The 21,550-nt window shown below is 36.1% G+C and overlaps 1 pseudogene; it reads right to left on the minus strand.

The window, feature by feature from the left end:
- Positions 1–297: 297 nt before the first annotated feature.
- On the minus strand, positions 298–19,394 carry LOC113351162 (annotated as a pseudogene).
- Between the last annotated feature and the right edge of the window lie 2,156 nt (positions 19,395–21,550).

Here is a 21,550-nt window from a genome sequence, read left to right on the forward strand (position 1 = left end):
GACCATGATTTTTTTATTAATATATAAAGTTTATTAATGTATAGAGTATCAATATATGGAGTTTTTACTGTACATGAAATGTAAACATCCATGCACCCTATGTGGTCATTTTTGTTTGACAAATTTTGCATTATGTCACTGATTGTTACGTTTTTTTGGGAATATGATTTTTTAAATTAGACATTTATTTGTAACTTAGAACTTTATTTTGGTGTAACTTGATTTGTTATGCTGATATTCAAAATACATGAGGATTTCGATTTATAAGTATGCCACATTCATTAATCAGGTTGATCTTCAAATAACTCTAAGTTTGATACCATACTTGAAGTTGAGAACGACTCCATACTCAAGGGTTAAAGGATTTTGCGTCTTTGAGGAATGTCGGAATAAGTATCTACGATATAGATGAATCACTGTTAGCTTAATATCTTGTATTGGAAATTTAATTCCAATACATTGCCGAGGTCCAATTCCAAATGGAATGTGGGCATGTGGATGTGTTTGTTTCTCTTCTTCAAAAGTAGGATCAAATCTTTCTGGTTGAAACTTTTTTTGGTTCCGCAAAATACTTAGGGTCTTTGGCAAGGACCCCAAGTGCCGATCATATCCATGTACCCTGTGACCAATTGATACTTTACTAAGTACCAACAACTAACAAACAATAACGAAACATGCAATTATTAAAAAAAAAAAATCGAAATGCAAATATCATTATAGGATGGAAGATAAGGAACAAAACAACCCATGCAGGGTGACATCAAAGTTTGGAAGGATCCTAAAAATAATTATTGTAAACAACAATATTAATAGCCTGCTGTGATTTCGTAAAAACAATAAAAAAATTAAATAAACAACCATTGTATTGTAAATATAATTCTTAAATGTAAGCTAAAAAAATAAATATATGAAGATGAAAAAATGTTATCCAAATTAATATAATGTTCTTTTTCTTCTATTATAATACAAATTTCGAAAGATATTTTACTAAAATAAAAAAAATGTAATAGAAAAAAGATTAGCGTCAAAACATATGAGTTGGTTTTTTAGATGTTAATACCTTCTTATCGAAGAATTTAAAGATGGCAGTAACAAAGGCTATGTGTTTCAGAATTCAATATTGGCTAAATCAGACTATCGGCTTTCTCGATTAATCAAAGTTATAGTTGCCAATTATATCCCGTAAAAATAGGATTCACAAAAACCACTTGTGATGCTTATGGGGGAAAAACATGATGCTTCTGTGGTGGAAAATCGATCCGGATTGGGGACTAACATAAGAACTCAAGATCTACATCCATTAATGGGTGTTGGTATCGAAGTAGCTGAATCAACAAAAAATGTTAATTATGACGGTGAGTTATTTCACGAGCTTCAATCGATTTTAAATGCAAATAAAAATCATTTCACTTCCCTATCACCTAATTGAGTTTTCTCAGACAGTTTAGATGTTATTGATATGTTAAAAAGTGAAGATTTGTTTCGGGTTAAACATAATTTGATGGAACTTATGAATATGACTCATATGAGAAAAGGGTGTTATCCAGCTTTTTTTGCGGAATTTTATTAAGAAATTATGAGCCAACTTATTTCTAATCCCACCTTTCGAAATCTAAACATGAGTATGATATGTTCAGATACATTCAAATGGAGATTAACTTTCATGCGTATTTTCTTTCAGAACTACAAAAGGTGTTGGACATACTGTTTATCATTCAGAAGATGGGATAATCAAGAAAAATGACACGCCTTAGATGTTATCATATCTTTTTAATAGAAATAAATAATCTACATATGGATTTCATTTATAATCTAAATATGGATTTCATTTATAATCTAAGTTTATCCATAAGTGATGATGGGTAAAGCAAAAGGTGACTCAGTTTACAGAGATGGTGCTGAAGTCAAAAAACAATAATCTCTTTAGCATTTTATTTTTACAGATACAGTAAAATAAATTTTAATGAATAATCACTTGTTTTATGATCGATAGAGTCGGATGGGAACATCTCAGAAGATGTTTCGATTGATTTTTCAAATGGAAGAAACAGAGTTAGAGAAAATATATATTACCGACTATGACGGGGTTATAGATAACGATCTTAAATCATTGAAAGAGATTAAAGCTTGATTTATTGAAGATGAATCTGATGAGCGTTTGAAAGAGCTAATATCTTGGTTTCTAAAAAAAAATCGAAACCGTCGTTATCTGATAAATTAAATCGGGTATTGTTTTATTGATAATAAAATGTATCATCTCTTTGATCCATTTCGAGATAGGTTAGATGAGTATGAAATTCATACGAAGGTGATACATTATGGTATTCCAGCGATTCCTTATCCGCTAGGTGAAATATGTAAGATAATTATGAATTCATCGTTAGAAACTATCTCTGAATTGAAAGACCCTGGTGTTTCTCATGGGAACATCGATGTCTGTAATGTTGCATTGGTATACTCAGGTCCTATACTTATTTCTGCGAAACTGGTTTGGGCAGTTGATATCGGCGGCCGGAGTACAATGAAAAAGGATTTCATATGATTTCGTAAGATAATGAGAATCTCCTTGGTGATTTTCCTGACTACTCGGAGGTTGTTGATTTCATCTTCAGATTCGATGGAACTCAAAATCTTTCCAGTTTGAAGATGGAAATGGCCTTCAAGTTAGATTCATTCGATGCTCGAAAGCATCCCTTGTGGTGGGAAGCCGAATTTTTTTTAACCTTTATTTATAAGGTAAATGATTATCTGGATGGCTGCAAGACAAAAGAGAAAAGCGAAAAGATGCGAAACTTTTCAACGCTATTGATGCAATCCCTATTCATAATTGGCATCTTGGTATGTCTCCAAATGTTATATTGGATTTGAAAAGGAGAAATTATAAATTCAATTGTTCAAAGGACTTTGTTAAGTGTAGTAGAAACTTTTCTCTACATAGCACGGTGTCCGAGGAAATTTTTTAGGAGTATTTCGGTGTCACGCCAGAGAATTATGTTTCGCCATCAAAATTCTAAGTTTTTGATGGAACTTTTTAAATTCATCGAGAAGTTCGCTGGACGAAGTGGAATTGTCTGTATACCATTTTTTGATAATTGGATGCTAGCTCCGTCTATAATGGATCCCTCTGTCGAGACTGTGATGCCTAATTAGATGGTCACGCCGTTTGAATTCTGTTTTGTACTTGGGTTCTTAAAATTTTCTTTTAATTTGTATGGTTTAAATTGTTAAGTTATGTATTCTTATTTGACTCCTGAATCCTCACTACAAAAAACTTGAGCATTGGCAACCAAGCTAGTTTGGTTGCCGAATATGAGTTTTTAGTTGCCAAACACATTGGCAATTAATGGTAGTTGCGGAGCCTAAGTTGCCGTATGGGGTGTTTCCAAATGTAAAGGCAATTACTAAAAATACATAGTTGCCATAATTTCATTTGGCAACTTATGTTACAGGAGCCAAATACATTACTTAGTTAAATGCAATTAATTAAAACCACAAAATTTTGCAGTTGTTCTAGAGTTGCCAAACATATTAACAACATAATCATCGTAGTTGTCAGTAACTTTCCACATAATATGGCAACTAAATTAAAATCTTGTTGTGGATTTATTTAGCAATTAATTTGGTGGTAGCCAAATACTATGATTTCATAATTTCAATAGGTATAGACAATTAAGTTGAAGTTGATTGATAGTTATCGAATCGTTAAACAATTAAATTTACTAGTTGGCATATGGTTCCCAAATCATTCCGCAACTGTGATATTGTAATTATTTTGGTTGTATGCATGGATGATATTGTAATTAATATTGTAATTAATATCACAATTAATTATTATATTTATATGGTAATTAATATCTTCATTTATCTTGTAATTAATATCGTAATTAAACTCAAATAATTATCATAATTAATATGGTAATGAAAATATTGTAATTAACCTCATAATTAGTTAATTACTATTTTTGATCATATCCTAATTAATAATTTTTTTGTATAATGTATGCATTGACAAAACAAATTAATAAAATATGCATTTCATTTCCAGAACCAAGAGTAAAAAGTCATAACACCTTGGATGCTTCAAAAAGCCATACTACACGTTATCATCCTCCCTACCCTAATATCCTAATACCAGAAAAAAACAAGAAAGAAAAAAAACACAAAACAAAATAAAATAGAAATTCATTCATCACTGGCTGGCCCACTCCGAATTGGAATCCTCCACGTCAGTTTTTCAAATAAAGAAAATCATTCATCATCCATGGCACCTTCCACATTTCGATCCTCCATATCAGGATAGTCACGGATGTAGTTTTCATCCTCAAGGTCATCATAGTCATCCTCATCATTTTGACCTTCCACATCAAGATCCTCATCTCGCCCACTGACCTCTGCATCATCCTCCATTTCATCATCTGGTACAACCATGGAAGGATAATGTTTAGAAAAAAAACTATTAATTAGATCAGTAAGCCGACGTGTTTCTCTTCTCTGTAGCATGTTTTCTGTCTGTAGAGACTCAATTCTTCCATTCAACAATTGTATTTCTTTTTCCCTTAAATCAGCCAAACTCTTGTGAGTGTGAGAAGCTTTGCGACCACGTTTGTTAAGACTCCCACGTTGTTCATTACAGACAGTTTCATATATGTCAGATGGAGTTTTACTAGATTCTCCTCGCAGTGTTGCTTCTTTCATGTCCTCCATTATTTTCTACATAAATTACAGATAGCTATACATGATCATATACTGTTGCAGAGATATATTTAGACACAAAATTCTAAGTATATTTGTAGTATGTCTTACTTTCATCTCCTGACATTTCGGTGGCAATTTTTTAGAACCATGGGTTTCTGAAAACAAAATCACTGCATCACAAGGCTTGTTCTCCGCAATCTTTGAAGCAGCAAGCAGTTGCAAACAAACCAAGTAAGTTAACACTACACGGTATATAAAACACGGATTCGAACCAACATCAGTAGACAAAGAATGAGATACAATTAATGCATACCAAATCATATTCTACGCTGGCAAAACTTCTGTTGCCCGCACTATGATTAATTTCCTTTGCTTTAGCAGCCGCAATCCCTCTGTCTGATTTTTTCTGTCATTTAAACTCCACCATCTGTTAGGTTAAGCAACTCTGCAGTGTATTCATAACATATATAGCTTGATATTTTAAACATTCTACACATACTACAGGAGGCTCTTTCATGGAAAGTCAAAACTTAATTTTATTTGCGACAGTCTAAAACTAAGTATGCTACGCATATTTGACAATAGAAGAACAGATAGGAAGTTCAAATGCATACCCTTGCGGAAAAGAACACACTCCTAACTAGAAACAATAAATTTTCAAAGAAGCAATGAAATTGTATAAGGGGTGTATCACTAGGTGACATAAAATTGGGTATGCTATCTAATTTTATGGTTATAATGTATCCACAAGTAAATTCAGAATCTAACACATAAGCAATGATAGTTTGATGAAAAGATCACATGTAACTGAATGTATATACCTTGAAATCTGGCGTGTCGAAAGTATTGCACATATATATCCAATCCTCTCTGTTAATCTCCAGTTCAGAGGGTGGTTCGGAGGCCAAAGCTACCTCGTGACTACTAAGGTTTTGAATCTTTAGGTATGCTTTATGAATTTTGTGCCTATGCCTGTTATATGCATTCCTCATTATTTTCTTGATTGCTTCCTCTGGGTCTTCTCCAGTGCTAGACTTGATTGTAAAGTAGTCCTGGTTGAGAAAAAACTGATTAGCTGGGAGTTATAATTGACATTAAAACATCCGAATTATTGCTTTCACAAAAAATATTATTAAAATTGGAATAACACAGTGACTTCTAATACATACATAGAGATTTTTGATCACCCGCTGAATTTTTTCAGGAGGAATATCATCAAATGCATCGTAATTCAAGGGACAGTTCTGACTTTGCCTAGTCCACATGCACACTGAATTGATTGCGACTTCGTTTTTATAACCACATAGTCTACCTTCATAGAGATCCAATTCAAGTATTTGTCCCCTGAATTTGGAAAGTTCCTTCATACAGCTGCGCCCTCTTTTTTTCCTTAATGGTACAACTGTTTAATATTAAAAATGAACATATAAGTGAACTCGCGCAAAAAAATAAAATGAAGTGTTCTGCATCTTTTATTTTCACATATGCATACATTTATACTTACTCGTTATTTCTGCAGTACCACATTCTTCATTTGATTGGGGAGAATTAGATGTTGAACGTGAAGGATGCTGCCGCTGGAGGTGTTGATCTTCAGGAGTATCATTTTGTTCTGGCTCATGGCGTGAAGTATTCTGATGCAAGATGTTTTGGTTTCCAAGAGGAGCGCCATTTGATGGTGTTTGAGATTGTCGTTGGGAAGATGAACTTCGACTACCCTGATGTTGTAATCCCAATGGTTGTTGCCGAGAAGAACTTGATACTTGAGTGTTATAAAGTTGATCTGATTGATGTTGGACTTGACGATGTCTTTGCATATATCCTGCATTTGAAGCATTGTACTCTGCCTCAAGCGATCTTTGTACCCTATTATTGCCGAGTCCCCTTGGAGATCTCCTTAAAGAATTAATAAAATGATTAGACCTGTTGGTTAGTACTCGATTACTACCAAGTCCTCTAGGAGATCTTCTCGGAGAATCAAGAAAATCATCATCAATTAGAGGTAACCTGCTTGGTGTTATAGGAAGACTTTGTCCACCCCTGTCTCGCAGTGGTGGTGAACTTGTTGGCAAGGGAGTGTTACGAGTTCTTCCTGATCTTTCTTCTGGTGGTTGAAGGTATTCTTCCTCCACTTGTTCATGGTCTTCGATTTGAGATGATGGTTGCTGATTCATTGGTTGTTGTTTCTTTCTACGAACTTGTTGGAATATTGATCCTCTTCTTGATTTTCCTGAACGCGATGGTGGTTCACCCAATTCCTCCAATGAATGGCGCACTGATTGTTGACGACCGAGTTGACTAGTCCTTCCTCCTCTATTCTTTACGCTACCTGTAGGAAAACAATGAATGAACAAATTAACACATGCTACACACTTCATTATATACCGTCATATGACAATATAATTCTTACCGTAATTTGACCTCAACTGTCCAGGGGCTATGCTTGCTATGTCGGAGCTCCCAATTTTTTTCTTGGAAAGTTGTTTTTTGGTTTGAGACATCTGGAAAGGAATAAGAAAAGATCAGTCACGAAACCAAATCTGAATAGCAATAATGATATTACAAAACTATAACAATCCTGTAAAGGAATTTGTCTTGGTGCGGGTGTCATTGCGATACTCATAGTTTTTATTGTTGGTGGGTTGTGGGTCGTATGTCATAACGAAACACATATTGCTGTCACAACTATAGATGCATTATTTTCTGTTTTGAACAATAGGTGCGGGTGTCATTGCGATACTCTGTAGATGCATTATTTTCTGTTTTGAACTATTTTCCACAACCTGATGGAAAGGAACACCCAACTTAAGCAGGATAGCATACACCCAACTATTCTGCACAACTTGATTGATCCTATGTAACCCCAATTTTTTTTTTTTTTTTTTTTTGAGGAAACTGTACTAGAGAAGCTCTAAAAAGCTACAGACAAGGCCAAATTTAGACCAAAACACTAGCCATCAAAATATGTAACCCCAATTTCAGATTCAGTTGAACAGGCGTAATATCAATTTATGAACACATGAATCAAATTAAAAATATGTAACCCAATTTCAGATTCAATCAAATAGCCTAATATCATTTTATGAACTCATGAATCAAATTTAAAATATGTAACCCCAATTTCAGATTCAATCAAATAGCCTAATATCAATTTATGAACTCATGAATCAAATTAAAAATATGTAACCCCAATTTCAGATTCAATCAAATATCCCAATATCAATTTATGAACTAATTAATCAAATTAAAAATCGTAAGTTATGTACCTTGCTGTTTTTGATTTCTGATAATTCCCCAAAAAATAAATAAATTTCTTTAACATCTCTGGAATGATTTTAGGGTTGAGATTTATAGCTTTTCCAAAACACCAAGCGGGAATAATCCCCGCCCAAAAGGATTTTCTTTTGATTTTCATCCCGCCCAAAAATTGTTAGGGTTCAAATCGAAAGTTTTTGGACCGACATTATTACCACTTGATATCTTCTTCCAATCCTTATCAATATAATCAACACAATCATCCTACGGCGATGCAGATATATTTCCAAAACTGTAGAACAATACCCTAATTTTCTGCCAAAATTTCCTCTCGAGGAGAAATTTTCTACCTAAGATAGAGATGGGGAGAAATACGCTGGATATGGAAGAGAGGAGAAAACTATGTTTCGATGTGAAACTGTGATTATACATCTCTATCGCCTACTTGATGGGTTGAGGAAGATCTAATGGTTATTTTACAACCACGTGTAAACACGTCAATACAGTTCACTGACACGTGCCGTGCGCATGGACACATGGTAAATTCACAGCAGATGCCTCCTCACCTCTAGTGGACATGGTAACATTATATGGAGTTTTTATAAAAAATAATTAAGGATTTTTTCTTTCTTAAAAGTTCAACTTTCAATCTGACAGTGGCTCATTGGTAAAGTTATTGGGGAACGGTACTATAACATATCATTCATGTTAGACCAAAAATCTCGACTGTAACCTATGATTCGATAATTGAGAAGGAATTTTGGAAAAAATAATGAACTCGAGAATTGTTAGCAACATTTGACTCATCAAAATTTTGAATAATTATAGTATGGGAATTAAAACGATCTCAATGTTGGTCGACCTCACTCATTTTCACCTGGACTTTAATAACAACATTAGTCAACATTGGTCGAAATCACTCAGGGGATACATGTGTGCACTTTGGTGATCTAAGTCAAATAGTGAATCCATGTTTCTTGTCTTTCTTATCGGTCTAAGTTTCGTTATTAGTTTGATGACTTTAGTCAGGGGAAAAAATAATGTCGAGTTAGCGTCCTTTATTTCTCATTTTTAGTTTTTTTAAGTGAGGGTTAAGGATGAGAGGATAAAAAAAAACAGAAAGAAATATAGTTAGGTAATCTCTTTATTTTTCAAATTATATGATAGATATTTCAATAATATAGTTTCATAGTTCTTTTTTTAAATTTACTTATGTAAATTTTTATGTACATATAGTGAGATTAAATAGATTATATAGAGTCGTATAATCTTTCCTTGGAATCGATTTATGTAAATATCTAAGCATATCCATTGAGATCTAAAGAATTCTTGAGTTGGGTGAATATTTCAACCCATTATAAAGACGCCTAACTAAATTACACTCAAATTTTATTGGTTTCTTTGGATATCCACCCATTTCAGAGTTAGGATTATTAGAAATCTATGTAAATCTTCTTCTTCCTTTTCTTGTTTTCTACATCTTTATGGATTTTTGAATTAGGGCTTTTTTTAATCTCCAGTGAGTTTTTTTCCTCAGCAAAATAAGATATTGGTTTTATTAATCAATAAATCATTTTCTTCGTCTAACCCCGTTGTTCAATTCTATCTTTTCAATCTGCAGATGGCTAAGAAACAATCTTCCATCACCTACAAAATCAGTTTGCCTTTTGCGTTAGCAGGTACAAAGTTATTTGTCTTAAAGATAAAAGAGGACTTAAGAATTGAATAGAGTTTTGAAATATTTATCATTCAATTTTGCATAATAGTGGAATCTAGTGTCTTGGTTACCTCTCGCATGCATTGTTAATAATTCTGTATATAATTTTATTAAACCTTTAATTAATTTAATCTTCACAAGTCTGAGAGTTTGAACCTCATCGATTTTAGTCAATTCTATCCTACGTGACTTGTATTTCTTCAATTTCTTTGGTATTCATCAATATAGCCCAATATCGCTCGATTTTGCTGAATTTCACTCGGATTCTTTTGAATTTTCCCTTAAGTGCATCAAATTTCACCTAATATATCCACCATCTTCATTTATTTTTGAATGTTTGGATATGATACCATAATATATCAAAATTCATCAAGTGATCCAAAATTCGCATTAGAAACCATAATATTTGCAATTATTGAACGAAAAATCTTCATTTTTACCAGACTTTTATTGTAACTCGAAATCTCACCCGTGAATCAAATAGGTATATCCTTAAAGCGTCCGCAGTGGGCGACTAAACCCAAAGTATATTTGGTCTAGGACCAAGACTGAACCCAAATATAGTCGGTATAGTCCACGCTCAACCACCAGGCGAACGTATAGTCCCGACCTATGTAGTCGATTTCGGCCATCTCGGCCGAAATTTCGGCGAAGTTCCGGATTTCGGTCCAAGAAGACAAGATTTTGTTAATTTCGGCCGGACGAAATCTTTGCGAAAATTTCGGCCGGAAACGCGTTTTTCGGTCGGAATTTCGGCCGGAATATATATATATATATTTTAAAATTGAGTGGATTAATCTCAAGTACAAAAATTAAACAGATTAATTCACTCACTGGTATTATTGCTTGTTGTTGTGTTTGAATTTCTTGACCTAAAATTATCATTTGGTGTTGATGATGAGGAATAGGGCTGTCAATGGATATTCGATATCCGGTATCCGTTTCCGAACATCCGGATTCCGTTAGGTTAATATCCGATATAACGGCTATCCGATATCCAATAACCTTAACGTAACGGATATCCGTTTATTAACATAACGATACCGGTAAAGGGAGTTTCCGTTAGGTTAATATCCGATACCGTTAGTGTATAACTATATCATAAAATTTTCGGAAATTTTCGATACCTAATACCCTTTAGGTTTACTCTTTAGCCATTTGATTACGTCTCTCCTAAGTAAATATCGGAAATTATCGAATATTAACGGAAATTATTGAATATTAACTGAAATTAACGGAAATTATTGGAAGTTTTTTGGAACCGAAATTACATCGAAATTTGAAAACGAAATCTCCCCGAGACAACGTTGTACCAGTGTCTCGCTCGGGACCGAGATAAACCGGAATCCGAGATTAACTACCTTGGTCCCGACCCACACCAGGCGGTGGCATAGTCCACGCCCCACACCAGGCGAACGTATAGTGCACGCGCCCATTTTTTGTGTGTGGGGCACGTGGTTTTCACCATAAGATCTCGGGTCTCAAGATTTGGTCATCAGATCTCTTTGATGGTGATAGGTGGCTTCCATCTATGGCAGTGAGGTACTCCTATCTTATAGTCCAGCTACACCAAATAATACGCTGGGCGAAACATAGATTACTCAGTCCCGATCTTTCTTTCTCATCTTCATCATATACCCCAGTCACCTCGTTGATATTTCTCTCAACAACTACTTCCTTCGGTTCACCATCTTCTTTCTTCAATTTCACAGGGATTTCTCTTTTCTTCTTCATTGACTTCGAGATTTCTCTTTTTTTCTTCATTGACTTCGATTGGATGAAGAAGTTGTTGAAACTTGAAAATCAAAGGATTCCATCAAAAGTTAGGGCAAAAGGTAACTGTCTTCTGTAATTTTTTCTTATAACTATGATTTCGATTTCGGTAATGGTTTTATTTTTAATCAATTGTTGAATAGAACCCTCTGGTGGTTGATTTCTGGGTGTGGGTTGTGATTTTGGTTCAGATTTATGTTATTGTTGAAGATTTTAAAATCTAACTCCCTCAAGACTCTCTATAACTATAAAATGGATTCAGAGTTTAGAGATAACTCTCATAGTCTCATATCAATCCCCCCCTCTTTTCAATTTAGTTAAAAGAGTCACTTTTCCTTCTTGATTTTACTGATCTGTGCTCTTTTTGTTTGTCTACTACCAGGTTTCCAACGGAGCTGGAAAGGGCTTTGATGTGACGAATTTCTGGTAATTGCGCTCCAATCCTTAACTTATGCCTATTTTTCTCACTAATTTGACTTGCATAGGTTGCTAAAAATTTTAATTTGGATACTATAGATTCATATTATCTGTTTGTTGGTTTGACTTTAATCTAAGATCTCTTCTTGTTTCGCAGAAATTTTGTTTCTCTAATCCATAGTTGTTCTGCACCTCCTTTTACGGACTCTCATAGATTGTCTTCTGTTTACTCTTTATGTTCATATGATGGATTTCCAAGACTTCACAATTATTGACAAGAGCTGGATAGGACTTCCAAGAGACCACGATGCATTCAAAGCAGGAGTTCGAAATTTCATAGACTATGCGAGCTGGGATTTAGAACCCGACCAGAAAATTTTTGTCCTTGTAAGGATTGCAATAACAATAAGAGAGAGCTTGTGTCTGTAGTGCACGGACATATTCTGTGGAATGGCTTTATGCCGGGATATGTCGATTGGGTATACCATGGAGAAGGGGAAGACCAGGTGAGGGAAACAACCAATACTGGAAATGTGGTGCAGGACGACGATGAAGAAATGTCTGATTTGCTGCAAGAAATGAACTATGACGCCTCCAATTTTTACAAGTTGCTGAACGATGCGCAGGTGTCACTATATCCTGGCTGTGAAAAGTTTTCAAGATTATCCTTCATTGTGCACTTGCTTCATGTCAAGTCCCTCGGTGGATTGAACATCAAGGGGTTTGATGCGTTGTTGAGTCTCTTGACCAAAGCCTTTCCGGATGCCAAACTACCAAAGAATTTTTATGATGCTAGAACAACAATCAAGGGCTTGGGGCTTGGCTACATTTTGATCGATGCTTGCGAGAATGATTGTGTTTTGTTCTGGAAAGAGAATGCAGATAAAACTTCTTGCCCGGTATGTCATGCTTCAAGATGGAAAACTACTGAATTGAATGTGGATAACGAATCAATCAGAAGAACACCAAGAGGTAAAAACATTCCAGTAAAGCAATTGCGGTACTTCCCATTAAAGCCAAGACTTCAGAGGTTATTTATGTCTTCAAAGACCGCTTCTTATATGCGATATCATGCCAAAAGACGTCCCAAAGATGGAGTTTTGAGGCATCCAGTTGATGCAGAGACATGGAAGACCTTTGATAAGAAGCACCCAGAGTTTGCAGCTGATCCTCGCAATGTAAGACTTGCATTAGCAACTGATGGGATGAATCCGTTTGGGAATATGTTGCATCCACATAGTACATGGCCAGTTGTTCTCATCAGTTATAACTTACCACCGTGGTTGTGTATGAAAGAGGAAAATTTTATCTTGTCTATGATAATTCCTGGACCCAAATCCCCAGGAAACGACATCGATGTGTATTTGCAACCACTCATAGAGGAATTGAAGGAATTGTGGGATGAAGGTGTTGAAACTTACGATATTTCAAAGAAAGAGAATTTTAAATGTCGTGCAGCATTACTTGGCACCATCAGTGATTTCCCTGCACTAGCTATGCTTTCCGGGTGGAGCACCAAAGGGGAATTTGCTTGTCCGTGCTGTGGGCCTGACCGATGTTCAGAACGACTGAGCAATGGGGGCAAGTATTGTTACATGCATCATCGTCGATACTTGCCTGCTGGTCATCATTGGCGCCACCAGAAGTCAGCCTTTGATGGAGAGAAAGAACTTCGAGAACCACCACATCTGATGAATGGGGATGAAATTGCTCAACAGCTGGCTCATTTTCGACAAGTTCAGTTTGGTAAGAACGCCAAACAGACTGGTCTGACAGAAATAACACCAGTTACTTTTGAACACAACTGGAAAAAAAAGAGCATATTTCATGAGTTGCCGTACTTAAGCTCAATTATATGTTTTCATAATGTCGATGTGATGCACGTTGAGAAGAATATTTGTGAAACTGTATTGGGCACAGTGATGAATGTAGAAGGGAAAACGAAAGACAATCTTAAGGCCCGGTTGGATCTGATGGACTGGGGATTACGGCCGGAGTTACATTTGAGACAAGAGGGAGATAAAATAGTGGTGCCAACAGCTTCTTTTGTCATGTCGCCCAAAGAGAAGGAATCTTTTTGTAGAACTTTGAAGGATATTAAGGTTCCCGATGGATACTCATCAAATATTTCTCGGTGTGTGAACGTTAAGGATCGAAAGATTATGGGTCTGAAAAGTCATGACTATCATGTATTAATGGAATATTTATTTCCTATTGCCTTACGTGGACACTTGGATGGGGATATATTGGAAGCACTGAGTGAGTTATGTATGTTTTTTAAAGTGTTGTGTACACGGGTTCTCAAGATAGAGGATCTGGATAAACTACAAGATAGTATCGCAATTACTTTGTGCAAGTTGGAAAGAATATTCCCCCCATCTTTTTTTGTTGTGATGATGCATTTGCCCATTCATCTAACACAACAAGCAAAGGATGCAGGTCCAGTTCAGTATCGGTGGATGTATCCGATCGAGAGGTAAGGGTATTCATTTATTTTATGTGCAACATTTGTCTAATTACATTGACGACTTGGGTGAATATTTCTTTTTGTAATTTTTTTTATACAATCACTATTTTTGCATCCTTTGAAGTCTTACTGTAATTACTTTAGGTATCTGCGTAAGTTGAAGTCTTATGTGCGGAATAAAGCTTGCCCCGAAGGATCGATGGCTGAAGCATACCTTATAGATGAATGTATCACTTTTTGTACGCGTTACTTGAATAGTGTTGTTACAAAATTTAATAAACTTGAAAGGAATGAGGATGATGAGGCGCCACAACCTGATGATCGATTAATAGTTTTCAAACAATCCGGTAGGCCCGTTGGAGCTGAAACTTGGGGACAGCTTACGGAGTCAGAGATGAAACAAATCCAACTTTATGCTTTGCTGAATACCAAAGAAGTGCAGCCATATGAGGAGTGCGCGTGCTATTTATTTGTGTTTTTATAGCCATTAACTTGTTCAAGATCTAGTAATATTTTAGCAGTGTTGTGGTTAACTATGTTAAGCGCTGCACCTGCAGGGAACACAAAAGTGAGCTGCAAAGCCGTGGCTTAAGAGACGCCGACGTTAATAGAAGACACATCAAAGAGTTTCCTGATTGGTTTGCAACTAAAGTAAGTACCGATATATCATTGTAACACAATTTCTTTTGCGATTTTAATGACTTTCACTTCGTTTTTTCGTCATTGATAAACATCTCTATGCATGTATGAATAGATATACCAATTGCATAAAAAAGGTCAGGTGAGTGATGAACTATATTCGTTGAGTCAAGGTCCTGCTAAAGAATGTTTGAGTTACAATGGCTACATTATCAATGGGTTTAGATTTCATACAAGAGAGTGGGAGAGTCGACGAAAGTCACAGAATAGTGGACTGTGTGTCCCTCGGGAAGACGAAGGTGTAGCTGAAGATGAAAATGATTTTTATGGAGTTGTGAATAATATTATCGAGGCACGGTATGTGGGTCAACTCCGAGTTCTTCTTTTCAAATGCGATTGGAGACCGATTGCAGGAACAGATGAGTTTGGATTTACTAGTGTCCATATGAATAGAAGATATTATGTGAATGAACCGTTTATTTTAGCATCTCAAGCACAACAGGTTTTCTATATCAATGATGTATATAATAAACAAAATGAAGTGGTTATAAAAACGCAACCTCGTCGGTCTTTCAATATTCCAGAAATAGATTCGGATGGGGAGACTGAAACAGAAAGCTCGACTTCTAGTGAGGCATATCAAGAATGGCATTCAAGCTATTCGATAAAAGATCTTAGAGGAGAGCCACATCAGGATCGCAGTGACAGTTTTGTTTGGGATAGGAACGACGTTCCCCCAGAAACTATCAGTCGTGCTGCAGCAGCAGTAGCTTGTCGAAGCCAAGAAGATGAAGAGGAAAATGACACGGATGCCGTTTACACCTCTGATGATGAGGATGAGTATGAATTTGATGATAATAACAACCGCGATGATATGGAATTTTAATAGTGGTGAGTATCATTTCATCTTATTGATCTAATAAAAGTTTTCCCCTTTGTGATGCTTGGATTATTTTGAATTTAAGTTTAATCTATGATGAGAGTTAGTTACTGAGTTATCTATATGTGTAGGACTTGTCCAGTTATCGACTGCAAATGCCTTGCAAAATGGACGGGTTTCTATGTTTCTCTTATTGGGGTGGGGTGTTGCGAGGCTATCACCTGTTAGAAGTAGAATTTTTTCCCTGCGAAAGTTGAGTTATGAAACTACTTTGACATAGGGTACTTGGCAATTTGGGAAGACATGACAGTTCATATTTTTAATCTTGTAAACTTCTCTTTCACGATTCCCACTTTTAATCTTTTAAACTTTAAGAGTGTTTCAAGACATTCATTTTCTTGAACCATTTCCATGAATGATAATCTAACCGGAGTCTTGTAAGGATCTAATTAAGTTACACATTTCACTGTGAGAACTTTTTTCATGCCTAACAGTGACTGCCATCTTAACAGTTAAGGAAGATTAGTTGTTCAAATTCCTTGACTTAAAATCACAATTTAATGTTTTCAAAAGACTGATTAAGAATGAGTGAGATAGTAAATCAAGAACAAGTATTTATAATTTATCAAATTCTTATTTAATTAATGAAGACTCAATGAAATTTCAGAGGATACTCTTACCCTTACCCTTCCCCTTGTATTTTATTTAATCTAACTTTGGTTCCAACAAGTAATACTGTAGGTGATTTCTTGTCATCCGAATTAAAATATTCAAAACAAGAGCAGAAAACATCCAGCTATTTTTTTTTTTTAAAGCAAGCTATTTACAAAAGAATGAGAAACATAACTGCAAAGAGCCTCAAACTTTTAATTTAAATGTTAACAGGTGTTTTAACATTAACAATTAACATAATCTAGTTGGTGTATTTGGGTGCTCAAACCTTTGGCAATCACAGTTGCTGGTTTAGTTTCCGAAGTCTTAAGCAACTATGCAATAGGTTAATTGTGCAAGCTTAGTTTCCGAAGAGTTTGGAAACTAGTGCATTATATGTAGTTGGCATATCTTTGTTACTGAAGAGTTTGGAAACTAATGAAACCTATAGTTGCGATTGACGTGTTGTCAAACTATATAGGAACTAAGAGTTGCCTTAGCCTAGTTCCCAAAGCATCAGGCTACTAGTATATTTCATGTAGTTGGCATATAATTGTTGCTAAAGAATTCAGATTCTAATAAAAACGGTAGTTGTGTGCAGATTGTTGCGGAAGTATATAGGAACTACTAGTTTCCTTTGACTTTTTTCGATATCATTTGGCAACTAATAGTTGCGAGATTTTAGTGGCATTTGCTAGGATTTTTTGTAGTGCCTATTGTCCTTTGGTGTAAAAAAAAGAGAAAAAAGAAAAAGAAAACCTATTTTATGATAAATTTACTATTAATTTTATACTAGCAATTATTACTATTTAATGATGGATATTTTTATAGAGAAACACATCAGTATGCTATGTTGAGAGTTTTTCAAGAAGATTATATTTCGAAATAATTTTCTGCTAATTCACTTACTTTTTCGACTCCCTCTATCTTTTTTGTGGCACAAAAAAATAACTAATTTATTAGATATTTATGATGAAAAATAAATAAATCATGTTAATATTTCATAAAAATTATTATAATTTAGTTAAAAGAAAATATAATAAGGAAACACAACTGAACTTAGCTAGTATGACTTCCAAATGAAATAATATACACTTTTTAAATAAGAGGATCAACTAGTAAAATATACGTACATTAATGTACTACGTTCATTATTATAATAAAATTTTCTATTAAATTGATTTATTTTAAGTTAATGGTCTCATAAATATGGTACTTAGTAAATGAGTTTTAGCACATGCACTAGTGCACGAATTAAGCTACGTAACGAATATTTCAACGTCGGATCTATTTAACTTTGTATATATCAATCAAGAAACTAATAAGATTTGGGGCTTTAAATTAGTGTGCTAGGTCATCATTAAAATCGCCTAAGCTCCGCGATGGCTCTGAACATATATTCTCAGTTGCATTCCTCTGAAATGAGAAAGTTACTAAAAAAAAGTTGTATACGTTGTTATGTCTCACACCTTGACATAACCTATTGTATTTACTTGTTTTGATGCTTCTATTGCAACCAGTGGAGATACGGTGTCAAACCTCATCGCCTCCTTCGACACCTATATGAAAGACATATTGCATTGTTATTGTAATAAAATGAAACATAAATACTTTCTTAATAATGAGGTTGAATTCATATTCTACTTACTTGATCTAGATTAGGAAACTTATGTTGAAGGTCATGAGTTGTTGGCAAAACATGCTCACAAGATTTATCGATTTCTTTGATCAACTTCTTCTCGACTTCAGGATGAGCCGCAACAAGATCAAGAATCGAATATATCGTGAATGAGGTTGTTGCAAATCCATCAAGTAAGTGATCGTAATCCCATTGTTGATGAAATTAGTGAATGTTACTCCCGTGTATTCTATACATGCGCCAGTTATTTTCTGTTTTCTTATTTCTTCGTGTGAATAGTGTGTGTGAGTATGTGAAAAGTTAAGATATAAAAAAAGAACTCTTATGCAAAAGTATGAGAGAGAGATTTTTATTTTTATTTTTTCCAGATTCATTATCTCTTAAGAATTATTTAACAATGAATTTTAGAATTGAATTGTGATTATCAATCCGAACCACCATAATTTCTTCAGTGTATTATTCGAGCAGGTAGCTTTAGAACGTTGATTATTCAATCCTCTCTTGTCTTCCGTTTCTCGGTTTTTCAATTTGTTTTTTCTTCGCTTCTTCATTCGATCTTTCACATATGGTACTTTCTTATTTCTCGAAGTTTCTAGAATTCTTATTTGTTCTTCTTCTTCAGTTTATTATACTTTTCAATATTTCAATTCAATTTTTATTTCTATTTTGATTTTCAATCTTATTTTTCAGTGGAACGTCAAACTTCGTTGATAACTTTGACTCCTCTAAATCAAATAACCAATATATTATTCCTGTTAAGCTTCGTGACCACAACTATTTGTTATAGAAATATGTTTTTCTTCCATTGGTAAAGCACCATAATTCTATTTCATACATTGATGGTACTAGGTTTTTTCCTCCTCAGTTTTTTACTCATGTTAATGAGAGAAACCAAATTGTTAATCATGCTTATACTCTATGGAATGAAGAAGATCAAACTGTAATTCTAAGGATAAATTCTACTATTTTCGACGCTATATTTGGTCATATATCATGTGCTTCCACTGCTTGTGATCTTTGGAAACTTATTGAGGAGAAATTTTCACAGACAGCTACACCTCATGTGATTCAACTTTGTATTAAACTACAAACTCTCAGGAAAGGTAATCTTACTATATCTCAGTTTCTATCTGAACTGAAGGAGATCACTTATTTTAATAATAAACTCTTATTTTGTAATGATTGTCAACTAGGGTGTAGTCACAAACAACCACTTCAGTTATGTGATTATGTTAGTCTTAAACCTCTTACTCTTATCCATATGTATATATGGGGTCCATGTAATGTTGTGTCTGGTGATGGTTCAATGTACTATGCTGCTGTTATTGATGATTATTCAAAATATTGCTGGTAAACATGTTTGTATTTCATTTGTAAATCAAACTGAACTCCTTCTTCAATTTCTTGTTAAAGTCATTTGATCAGATGGGGGTGGTGAATTTTATAATCTCTATCTCAAAGATTTTTTAACCAGCAAGGGCATTACTCATGAATCCTCATATCCCCACACACCTGAACAAAATGGGACTTTAGTATCTAAACATAAACATATTTTGAATCTTGGTAGGACTTTACTCATTCAATCTGGTCTCCTTCATTCTTATCGGGTAGATGTTTTTCTCACCATAAATTTTTTAATCAAATTATTTCCTACTAAGTCTATTGGTTTCACTACTCCTCTAGAAGTCTTATTTCACATCAAACCTGATTATAAATTCTTAAAATGCCCTGTATGTGCTTTCTTTTCCTGGGTTAGACCCTACACAACCTCTAAATTACAACCTAGAAGTAAAAATTGTGCATTTCTTTGCTACAACTCTATTCAGAAAGGATATAGATGTTTGGATCCTTCTACTGGCAGAGTTTATGTGTCTAGGAATGTTATCTTTGATGAATCTTCTTATCCTTTTGTTGATGGTGGTTTTTAGCTTAGGGTTAAAATCGTAAAACTTTACATCTGACTTGACGTCACTAGGACCACTAGCGCATTTATTGAATCATTCAACACGCCTACGTAAGAATTACCAAGGTACCTTTTTTACATATATATGTGTCATGTTCCACGGTAGAACCCTTAGTATTGACCGACATCACCTTCGTACACCAAACCCTAAATTCTTACACCACCGTGCCAATGGAAAACCATGCCAGCCACGTCCCCGCACCAAGGCATGCCAACCATGCCAGCCGCACCATCGTGCCAATGGAAAACCATGCCAGACACGTCTCCGCGCCAAGGAATGTCAACCATGCCAGCTGCATGTGCCAATGGAATGCCGGGCCAGCCACATCTCCGCGCCAAGGCATGCCAACCATGCCAGCCGCACCACCGTGCCAATGGAAAACCATGCCAGACACGTCTCCGCGCCAAGGCATGTCAACCATGCCAGCTGCATGTGCTAATGGAATGCCGGGCCAGCCACATCTCCGCGCCAAGGCATGCCAACCATGCCAGCCGCACCACCGTGCCAATGGCAAACAATGCCAGCCACGTCTCCGCGCCAAAGCATGTCAACCATGCCAGCCGCGCCGCCGTTCCAGCCACATCTCCGCACCAAGTCATGCCAACCATGCCAGCCGCACCACCGTGTCAATGATAAACCATGCCAGCCACGTCTCCGCGCCACCGTGCCAATGGCAAGCCGTGCCAGCCACATCTCCGTGCCAAGGCATGTCAACCATGCCAGCCGCACCACCGTGCCAATAGCAAACCATGCCAGCCACGTCTCCGCGCCAAGGCATGCCAAACATGCCAGCCGCACCACCGTGCTAATGGAAAACCATGCCAGCCACGTCTCTGCGCCAAAGGATGTCAACCATGCCAGCCGCGCCACCGTGACAATGGAAAACCATGCCAGCCACGTCTCTGCGCCAAGGCATGCCAACCATGCTAGCCGCACCACATGTGCCAATGGCATGCCGTTCCATCCACACCTCCGTGCCAAGGCATGCCAACCATGCAAGCTGCGCCACCGTGCCAATGGCAAACCATGCCAGCCATGATTCCATGCCAAAGCCATGCCGACCCCACTACATGCCGCTGGCTGCCAAAACGAAGACGTGCAACAATCAATGGCCACCCTTCCATCTTAGATGCAAATCTTAACCGTCCAAGGTCACCAACCAACGCGTGGTAACCTTTGGACCAACGCCTATACCGCACCAAGGCATGCCGACCATGCCACATGTGCCAATGGCATGCCGTGCCAGCCACCTTGACGCGCCTAAACAATACCATGCCGGCCTTCCCGTCACGGATGCCAAAACGAAGGCGTGCGATAATCAACGACCACCCTTCCATCTTAGATGCAAATCTTAGCCGTCCAAGGTCTCTAACCAATGCATGGTAACCTTTGTCCCAACGCCAAAGCCCTAGTTTTGGCCACGCCTAAACCGCGCCAAGGCATGCCGACCATG

This window comes from Papaver somniferum, chromosome 2 (genome assembly GCF_003573695.1).
Source record: "Papaver somniferum cultivar HN1 chromosome 2, ASM357369v1, whole genome shotgun sequence".
Classification (NCBI taxonomy): domain Eukaryota; kingdom Viridiplantae; phylum Streptophyta; class Magnoliopsida; order Ranunculales; family Papaveraceae; genus Papaver; species Papaver somniferum.